Raw genomic sequence first — 8684 nt, forward strand, 5'->3', positions numbered from 1 at the left:
GGGCCTCTCTTGGGTATATTCCCAAGAGTGGTATTGCTGGGTCCAGGGGTAGGTTGATCCCGAATTTCCTGAGGAACCGCCACACTGCTTTCCAAAGTGGTTGCACGAGTTTGCATTTCCACCAGCAATGGATGAGTGTACCCCTTTCTCCACACCCTCTCCAGCATAGGCTATCATTGGTGTTTTTCATTTTAGCCATTCTGTCCTGTCATGTTTTGTTTTACCTGTAAGTATAGCTTATTTTCTGAAAATTATTAACTGTCATCTTTCACTGATCCAGTAATCCATGACTCATCTCCTGGCTGTTGTCAGTTTTGAACCCAAAGCCCACCTTCCCCAGCCTCCAAAACTTCAGTTCTAGTGAGACTGTCAAGCATTTAACAACATCGAGATGGTCACTATGGCTCATAGACTCCTTTCTTCCACTGTGGCTGCTCCTTGCAGCTAGTAAGCTGATGACAGATGATTGCACTGGAAGTTCTGCTCCCTGATAGGTAGCCCTGGAAGTTCTGCTTTGCCACTGATCTTGCTACACCTGTAATCCAAACACTGACCATGGAGGTACATGTGACTATTGCGAAAATAGCAATGCTGCTGGCTTTGACTATCTGAAGATTATCCTAGGACAGCTTTAACTTATGATAATACCTTGTCCAGGGCCACTCAGGTAGAGACTGAGTTAGAACAGAAAGGGCCAAATCAGATGTACAACATGACCTCTTACACTGCTATAACTTGGGCTTGTTGACTAACAAGGGGGCAGAAGTGATTTGCTCTGACCATAGGCATCACAAGACTGTCACCATCATGGAGCAGAGGTTCTGAGGTGACCTAGAGAATGACTGGCAACAGAATGAGAACAACAGTACAGTGGTGGCTGCAGCTATGTAAGGGAGCTGTTAACACTCCCAAGTATGAAGATGGCAATGGACTTTGGACTCTCACCTGCCATTCTAGCCACTGCTTCCCCCTGCCTTCCAGCAGTATGTGGTCTTGTTGGGAATGACTAGAGCATATACAAAGGGGATGGTTAATATCTAACTAAAAGTGGGGCTTCAGTAATGCAGCTTTTGCGGATCTTCATGAATGCTGGGGTGCTACTTCTCCTTAATGAGTTGTTTTTTGGTCACTCATACCACTGTAAGCAAGTCCAATAAACTCATTTATTCTTGTAATCAGACTCGGATAGAAGAGTTTCTCTCTTGAGAAGATGGTACTTTTATGGCATGAATAGGCATTTCTACTCGTGTATCCTTAAGGAAAGAAACACATCAGCACCGACGGAGCGTCTTCTTGTACCAAATACTATAATCTAAAGTATCCTCTACTGACAGCCGGATACACTGATTCCAGTGCCTTTTTATTGTCTTGGTAATTAGAGAATAGGCTGAAAACTTTTCTGTTTGCTAACTACCATCATTGCAGGAGGTGTAGGGCGTATACGTTATGATGCCTGCTTCAATGATAGGCTTGCCCAGAACTGGACCATGTGGATCTATAGTTTGTACACAGTGTGAGCATGTCCTTTAAGAGTTCACATGCTGAAACCTTGGTCACTGCACTAGCCTCTCAAGTGCTGGGAGTACAGGTATGTACACCTGTATGGATTTGCGTCAAGGTTTTTAAGCCAGCCAAAAGTAAAGAGGGTACAATCCAATATTTTCCTGCTGCTTCTGAGTCACCAAGTTCTGCATCAATCAGTATTATTATTATTGTTGTTGTTATAGTTGAGGAAAACAAAGCTCAGAAGGGTGAAATGAGTTGCCTGATATCATACAGTTTGTCAGAGGCAGAGCTGAACTTGTCTGTCTATCTGAATACAAAGGTGAAGGTCATGACATTACATCTTAATACCTCTGGAAATAAACAGTCTAGTGAACTGATAACATTCTCTCTCACAACTTAAAGCTTTGATTGCAGCTGAAAGATTAAATAATTAAAGCAATTAAAGAGAAGAGATAATTTGAAACTAACCTGGGTCTTTAATCACTGTTTAACGTGTGTCTGGTTTGCTCTTATTTAGGCAAATTGCAGTAGCTGCTCTGATTAAGGCCTGTTCCGAGTCTTTGAAGGACACTGACATTTCTAATTGGCAGACTCCCTGCTAACAGGTTTACGCAGGTTCAACTGATACTCGATGGTGAGCTCTAATGGTCCCCTGCTACATACAGAGCCCAGGACTCTCCACATCTTAGCCCTTGTGCTCACAATTCACCTGGGGATCTTGAGAAAAGGAAGGTTCCAAATAAACAGATCTAAGCTGTGAGCTTCTCCATCTCCAATCTGCTGCAAGACATACTGCAACAGCAGGGCTCCTGGGAGCCAAAGTATGAAAATGGGCAGGTAAGATTCAGACACTCAGATGATGGATCCGAGATCCTTCTCTCCCTCCATCCCCCCTCTTCTCCCCTCTCTGCCTGTGTCTCTCTGTCTCTGTTTCTCTCTTTTGTGTGTCTGTGCACGTGTGCGTGTATTTGCATGGGAGTGAGTGTTCTGGAATCTGAGTGTGAATGGCAAGACCTGGGAAGAGAGCCCAAGAGGAAAAATAAGAGAAAAATAGCACACAGCAGTAACACTTGCATAGTGCTTTAAATATATTACATGTGATTTTCAAAGTGACAGTGAGATTGGTAAACTGTGACTTTCCCTATCTTTAGCTTAGCATGCAGATTATAAGCCACAGGGAAGGGACATAGCCAGTGGAAACTACAAATCTGAGTCTCAACTGTACAGGGAGAGAAAATATTGAGACAGCCACAGGGAAAGGAGCTAGCATTCTCCTGAAGCCTCAAGATGCCCCACGAGCACAAGCCCTCAGCAAACTTGACTATTTAGCCTGTATTTGGAACTTATCTTCCTTATCTATTTTTTTTCTTTTTGAAGAGCTATTCTATGAAGAAAAGTAGATTTTTTTGTGTTTATTTTTATGACTTTTATAAGCATTGCCTGTTGGATGGACTATTAATCTTGAGATTTTTTTTTTCCAGAAAACAGCACTGAGGAGGGTGCCAGAATGTGTTGGCTCATCCCACTTGAAGACTCAAAGCATCCAATAGACACCTTCAAGGCTTGGAGAAGTATCTGGGCTAGCAGGCTGACTTGACAATGTATAAGAATTCCATTCTATTCGATCATAAATCCCCTGTCTCCCTTTAAAAGTTACTTCTTAACATCCATGAAACTAACTACCACTCTCCGGGCACGGTTTAGAAAATGCTGATGTCAGCAGATGAATTGCAACCAATGAGTGGATGTTTCAGAGAAGCAGGTTTTGAAGTATTCTAACTCCGTGACCTGTTCAAGATAATAACCTCACCACTATCAGGATTGTTCAAGGAGGGAGTAAGATGAGCATATCTAGGAAGACATGTCATTTTACAGGATAGGAAGCTGGCATATAATACCACTTGAATTTGGCACGGTCTTATTAATTTCTCCTTAGTTTGACAGTAGATTAAACTATGCCATTGAATTAAAACAGAGGCATAAAAATGGTGTTACTCAATAGATGCAGTTGCTTCTTAAGGCCTGCCCAGGATTAAGCCAGTGAACATTGTGGCAATGGAGGGGATAACGCTTCACAAGCTTCCCCTGCCCCACCCCTGAGGCGCTTCTGTCAATTGGTGGCTTCTTGTTGACAAAGAGACATCTTTCTTTATGAGTGTAGTCTCTCTGGTAGGTCATCCATTCTCCTGTGAATAACCCTATATCCAGGAGTATATGGGTAGCACAAATTGTACTCACTGATTCATTAAAAGCAAAAGCAGAGTTGGGGAGGATTGGCCAGATCTGAGAAGTACAGTATAGCAGGAATCCTGAAGACTGCTCTACCTGCTTGGCTAATTGGACCGATTTCCCACAGTGGTACAGGGAGGGTGGGAATGAATGTGATCAAAATACATTGCGTGGACTTCTCAAAGAATTAATAAAAATGTTTTTAACAAAATGATACCTTTTAAGATGCTGTCATTGGTTACTGTAGTGTCACTGTTGAGCCAGGATGGGCTGTTTTCTGCTACAGCAATACTTTTGTGATCTTTGGCCTGGGCATGATGTTTCTAGAGTATCCATAATAGCTACATATTCTACAGACCGTGGTTTCAGTTCCCCGGCCCTATTTCTCCACATGCAGCTTCTTCAATATCTCTCTGGGGCTAACAGTACCTTAAAGAGGGAAAAGCTGGACAGCCAACAGGAGGAAAGACTTCAAGCACACATGCTGGAAGGAAGGGAAAGCACTGGTGCCTCTTCTCTCTCATTCCCTAACTCACTCCATCAGCCAACACTAATGCAGAAACAGCAAGTGGCCTGGGCAGCAAACAGAGGCTCAAACTTCCTCCTGGCTGGGCTCAGTCCTAAAATCATCTGCATTCCTGAGAGTGGTTTCAGGTCTGACTACAGGGACAAAGGCACTGGGGAGGGGGAAGTTGCTGAGAAAACAACATGGAGGGAGGACCATGGAGACACGGTATTTCATAAATTTCAGATTACTTTCCCTTATAACTGTTCTTTTATCCTTCAGTGTTTACCTTGCATGCATGCCGTACGTGTGTGTGTGTGTGTGTGTGTGTGTGTGTGTTGATTTGGATCCAAAAATCTAGGTGTGAACGATAGGCTTGGTCTCTTCTGAATGAACCAGACAAGCCACCGTAAGACCCTCTGTTTCCTTCCCGGTGAGACAGCTGTTAGCCTCCAGTGAGGACTGAATACAACCCGCTTGGGAGTTATGTGGACATTTCTATGGCAAAAGTTGGCAGAGACGTGGATTTTCTACACTTGTAGTGGACCCCAAAAGCCTAGCCTCTGAGACACAATAGCTGCCTCACTAGTCCCTGTCACTGCTGGCGTTGGGGTCACATTCATCTGGAGTCGGAGAAGACAGTTTCTGAAACTGCTAATAACATATCTTTACCATCTTGTTTTACTTTGACTTAGGAAAAATAAAAGCTATTTATTATTCCTTAAATGGCATGGAGAAACCCAAAACTATTTTGATATTAATGTCAAACATATTAAAATTCAAACCAGGAAGTATTTGAAAGCCAGAATTCAGAAAAAAAAAATGTGATGCACGTTTTTCCAAAGGATATGGTATCACACTCCCACTCTTAAGGCAATATCCCTATTTTTAAAGAACAAAGATCAAATTAAATGTTCAGCGCTGCTACATGCTGTCACCAAGTATGAGAGTATATTTATGAACAATTCATAATTTGAACCGTTTTCCAGACAGCTGGTCATACGTACGTTAAGGCAGTCGTAATAACCTGTCAGGAGAAATTTCCTACAGCACATTCATTGGAGGAAATACAGGCGAGCCTGGCAGCCCCTGCAAACCCCACCAGATTCCTTTATCTTCTGAGCAGCTGCCACCATGCCTGGAAAGCCCATAGAAAAACCTAAAGATCATAGGAGTTTATTGTGTCCCTTCCTTGTAAATTTACTTCCCACTGTGAAGACTTTGGGCTACAAGTCTGTATTTACACCTATAGTTACACCAGCCCAGCCTAGAATGTGTTCAATGAAATCAACCTGATCTGGAGCACATGAAGCAAGGCATCTCCTGTGCATGGGGGAATATTTATCTCACTGTGAAGTTCCTCGAGCAAAGGAGTCTCTTGCTTTTTGAAACTGTAGACTCTTGTTAATCTAGTGAAGGCATGGGCGGTGGTAAGGGGTACAGACTCAGACTGGAAGGCAGACAGATGGTGTTTTCAGCACCCGTTTCTCATTTACTAGATGTGGGCTTAGGCAAGGCACTTCTATAGTCCCAGCTGTAGTATCTTCTTTTGGAATAATGGTGCCCGTGTCACAATTTCAGACTGCTTAGGTCCTGAGTTTATGAATTAGAAAGGGACATGAATTTTGTGTCCTTGGGCTGAGTTATGCAGACACAATATTGCTTTACTGTGTTTGGTTGACAAAATCTGTGGTTCTTGGGAATGAGTGATAACCATGATTTATTCAATAACTCAGATGGAAATAGCTCAGTGTCTAATGCATGGATGGATAACAGAAGGGAGTGCATAATTCAGTGTAATTGTATTATATTATATATATGTTATATATTGTTAATACATATTTATGTTATATATCTGTCATATATTTATTAAATAGTGGCCATAAATAAGGACATTGTGTCTGATAATATAGCATGGATAAAACTTGAGTGTATTAGGCTAACAAAGTAAACCAGTTACAGAATGATACACGCAGTATAATTCCACTTATATCAAGTGCCTAGAGTAGTCAGAATCATAGATTGAGAGAGCAGAATGGTGGTTGCCAGGAGTTGGGCCTGGGAAGACTAGAGAGCCCTTGTTTAATTAATAGAGTTCAGTTTGGGATGATGAGAAAGTTCTGCTGAAAGTAGAGTGGTCCCATACCAGTGAATGCATTTACTCCTGAAATGTATAATTGAGTATGCTTAAAATAGCAGCACTTATGCATATGTTACCATGATAAAGAGCTCTATAAATAAAAACTCATGACTTTTAAGTAGATTTGCTTCATGTGTTTGTCTTTTCTGCTTTTCTCCATATTTTCTGTTAGCAAATAAACAGATTCTTAAGAGATGCATCTATCTTGCAAAGTGTCCTTTAGTGCCCTCCGAGGAAATTTTGTGCCAAGAGATCAGAATTCTAGCAAGGTCATGAATGTTTGGAAATTCATTACTGTCTGCCAAGTCATGAGAATCTCTGCACTGTAGGATCTTGAAGAAACGGTGTTGGGCGATCACTCAAATTTTCCATGTTGGGGAAGTTCTAAAGAATTTATATGCTAACTTATTTCCTCTTGCTTGCATTGTTATATGTGTTGTCTTAGTTGTTGTTTTTTTTCTCTATTATTCTATCTATTCATCTATTGTGAGTGTTCGGTAGAAGAACCAATTCACTACTTCCTTAAATTACCTATAATGAATATATCACATATACAGCTTCAGAAATAGTCACAACTGCTTCCACCACCAACACACAGCTGCAAATGGTTCATCAGCAATTTTCATACATAGTTGAAAGCAAGATCCGGAGACATGCTCTGTATGAATCCTTGTGCTTGGGTGTATGTCTGTCTAGTGACTCTGTCTGCCCATATCACTTTCACTTGATTAGGCCACCAGCATACTGGTGTGGGAGAATTGTAGTATATAAATGTAGTTACTTTCATCTCATGACTTGGCCAAGTTATTTATTATACAAGACTTAAACTAGTTAAAATAGGATATTTGTTCTTATTGTATATAATTTTGTAGTAGGTTTAGAACTTTCTTACTTAAACAAAAGGGGGAAGTGCTGTGGGAACTCCTTCTGCTCCTTCAGCCAATAGCTGCTGAGATACTAGCCCACTGGGGTGTGGTCTCCCTCTCTTTAATAAAGCAGCAGCAGTCCTCCTCGTGCTTTCTTGTTTCCAGCTCTGCTTCCGGCTGCTAGACTCCTTTCCTGATCATGCAGATGGCTGTTGTCTGGAATGGTGATCTGTAAGTTTTTTCCCTTTAAATAAATAGCCATTCTATTAATCATAATTCCAAACTGGTGTGGGATTGTTTGTGACTTACGCCTTCAGCATACACTGAATAAGAGTCCTGAATTTTAACTTGATTTCCCAAGTAAAGACACCTTCTAAAAGTAAGGTCTTGTTTTGATTCTTTCTAACTCTGGGGTTCCTCTGAGGTTAGCTGTGAACATTTAGAGAAGAGATTGGAAAATAGAATAGCCCCACGGGGTTACCACATGCTTTGATTGTCAGATCCTCAGTTGTATCTGAGGATTGGGTGGATAAACCCTCAGTGCATACTGTGGAGCAAGGGCTCAGCATATACCAAAACTTCACATTTCTTATTTGTTGTAGGTTTGCTGTGGGACAGTTGTCTTTTATCCTGTCGCTTCTATTATTTTTAATATAATGCTGATTGACCAGTAGCCAGGCAGGAAGTATAGGCAGGGCAAAGAGAACAGGAGAATTCTGGGAAGAGGAAAGGTCAGTCTGGAGTCATCACCCAGCCACAGAGGAAGCAAGATGAGAATCCCTCACTGACAAAGGTACCAAGCCATGTGGCTAACACAAACACGAATAATGAGTTAATGTAATATGTAAGAATTAATTAATAATAAGCCTGAGCTACTAGGCCAACCAGTTTATGATTAATGTAGACCTCTGTGTGTGTTTATTTGGAACTAAACAGCTATGGGACCTGGTGGGACAGAAACCTCTGTCAACATAGGTTGAATTACTTTCTCCCAGAAAGGTATATTGAAGTATTGGCTGAAAAAATGTGGGGTTTCTGATCCAATGCATGCTGGTGCCTGGATAAAGGGAATATTTGGACCCATAGAATGAAGATGGCTACATGAAGATGGAAGCTTAGCCTCATGCATCTACATGCCAAGGAATGCAGAAGATTGCTGGCAAGTGATTAAAAAAGCAAGCAAGAGAGAAGGCCTTTCCGAGGGATTATGATCCTGCCTACGCCTTCCTTATTTACTCTAAGCCTCCATAAAACAATGAATTCAGCTGTTTTTAGGTCACACAGCTTGTGGTTCTTATTTTCTGGCTGCCCCTGAGGAACCAAAATGTTACGCAGTCCCGTTTTTTTTTTTATCAGTCATTTGAAGAGGGCAAATGTTTTATGGTATGGAAAGTAAGGCTTACAAAAACAGCGAATGAAGCCAAAGTCACATAAATGT

Source organism: Microtus ochrogaster, unplaced genomic scaffold (genome assembly GCF_000317375.1).
Source record: "Microtus ochrogaster isolate Prairie Vole_2 unplaced genomic scaffold, MicOch1.0 UNK2, whole genome shotgun sequence".
Taxonomy (NCBI): domain Eukaryota; kingdom Metazoa; phylum Chordata; class Mammalia; order Rodentia; family Cricetidae; genus Microtus; species Microtus ochrogaster.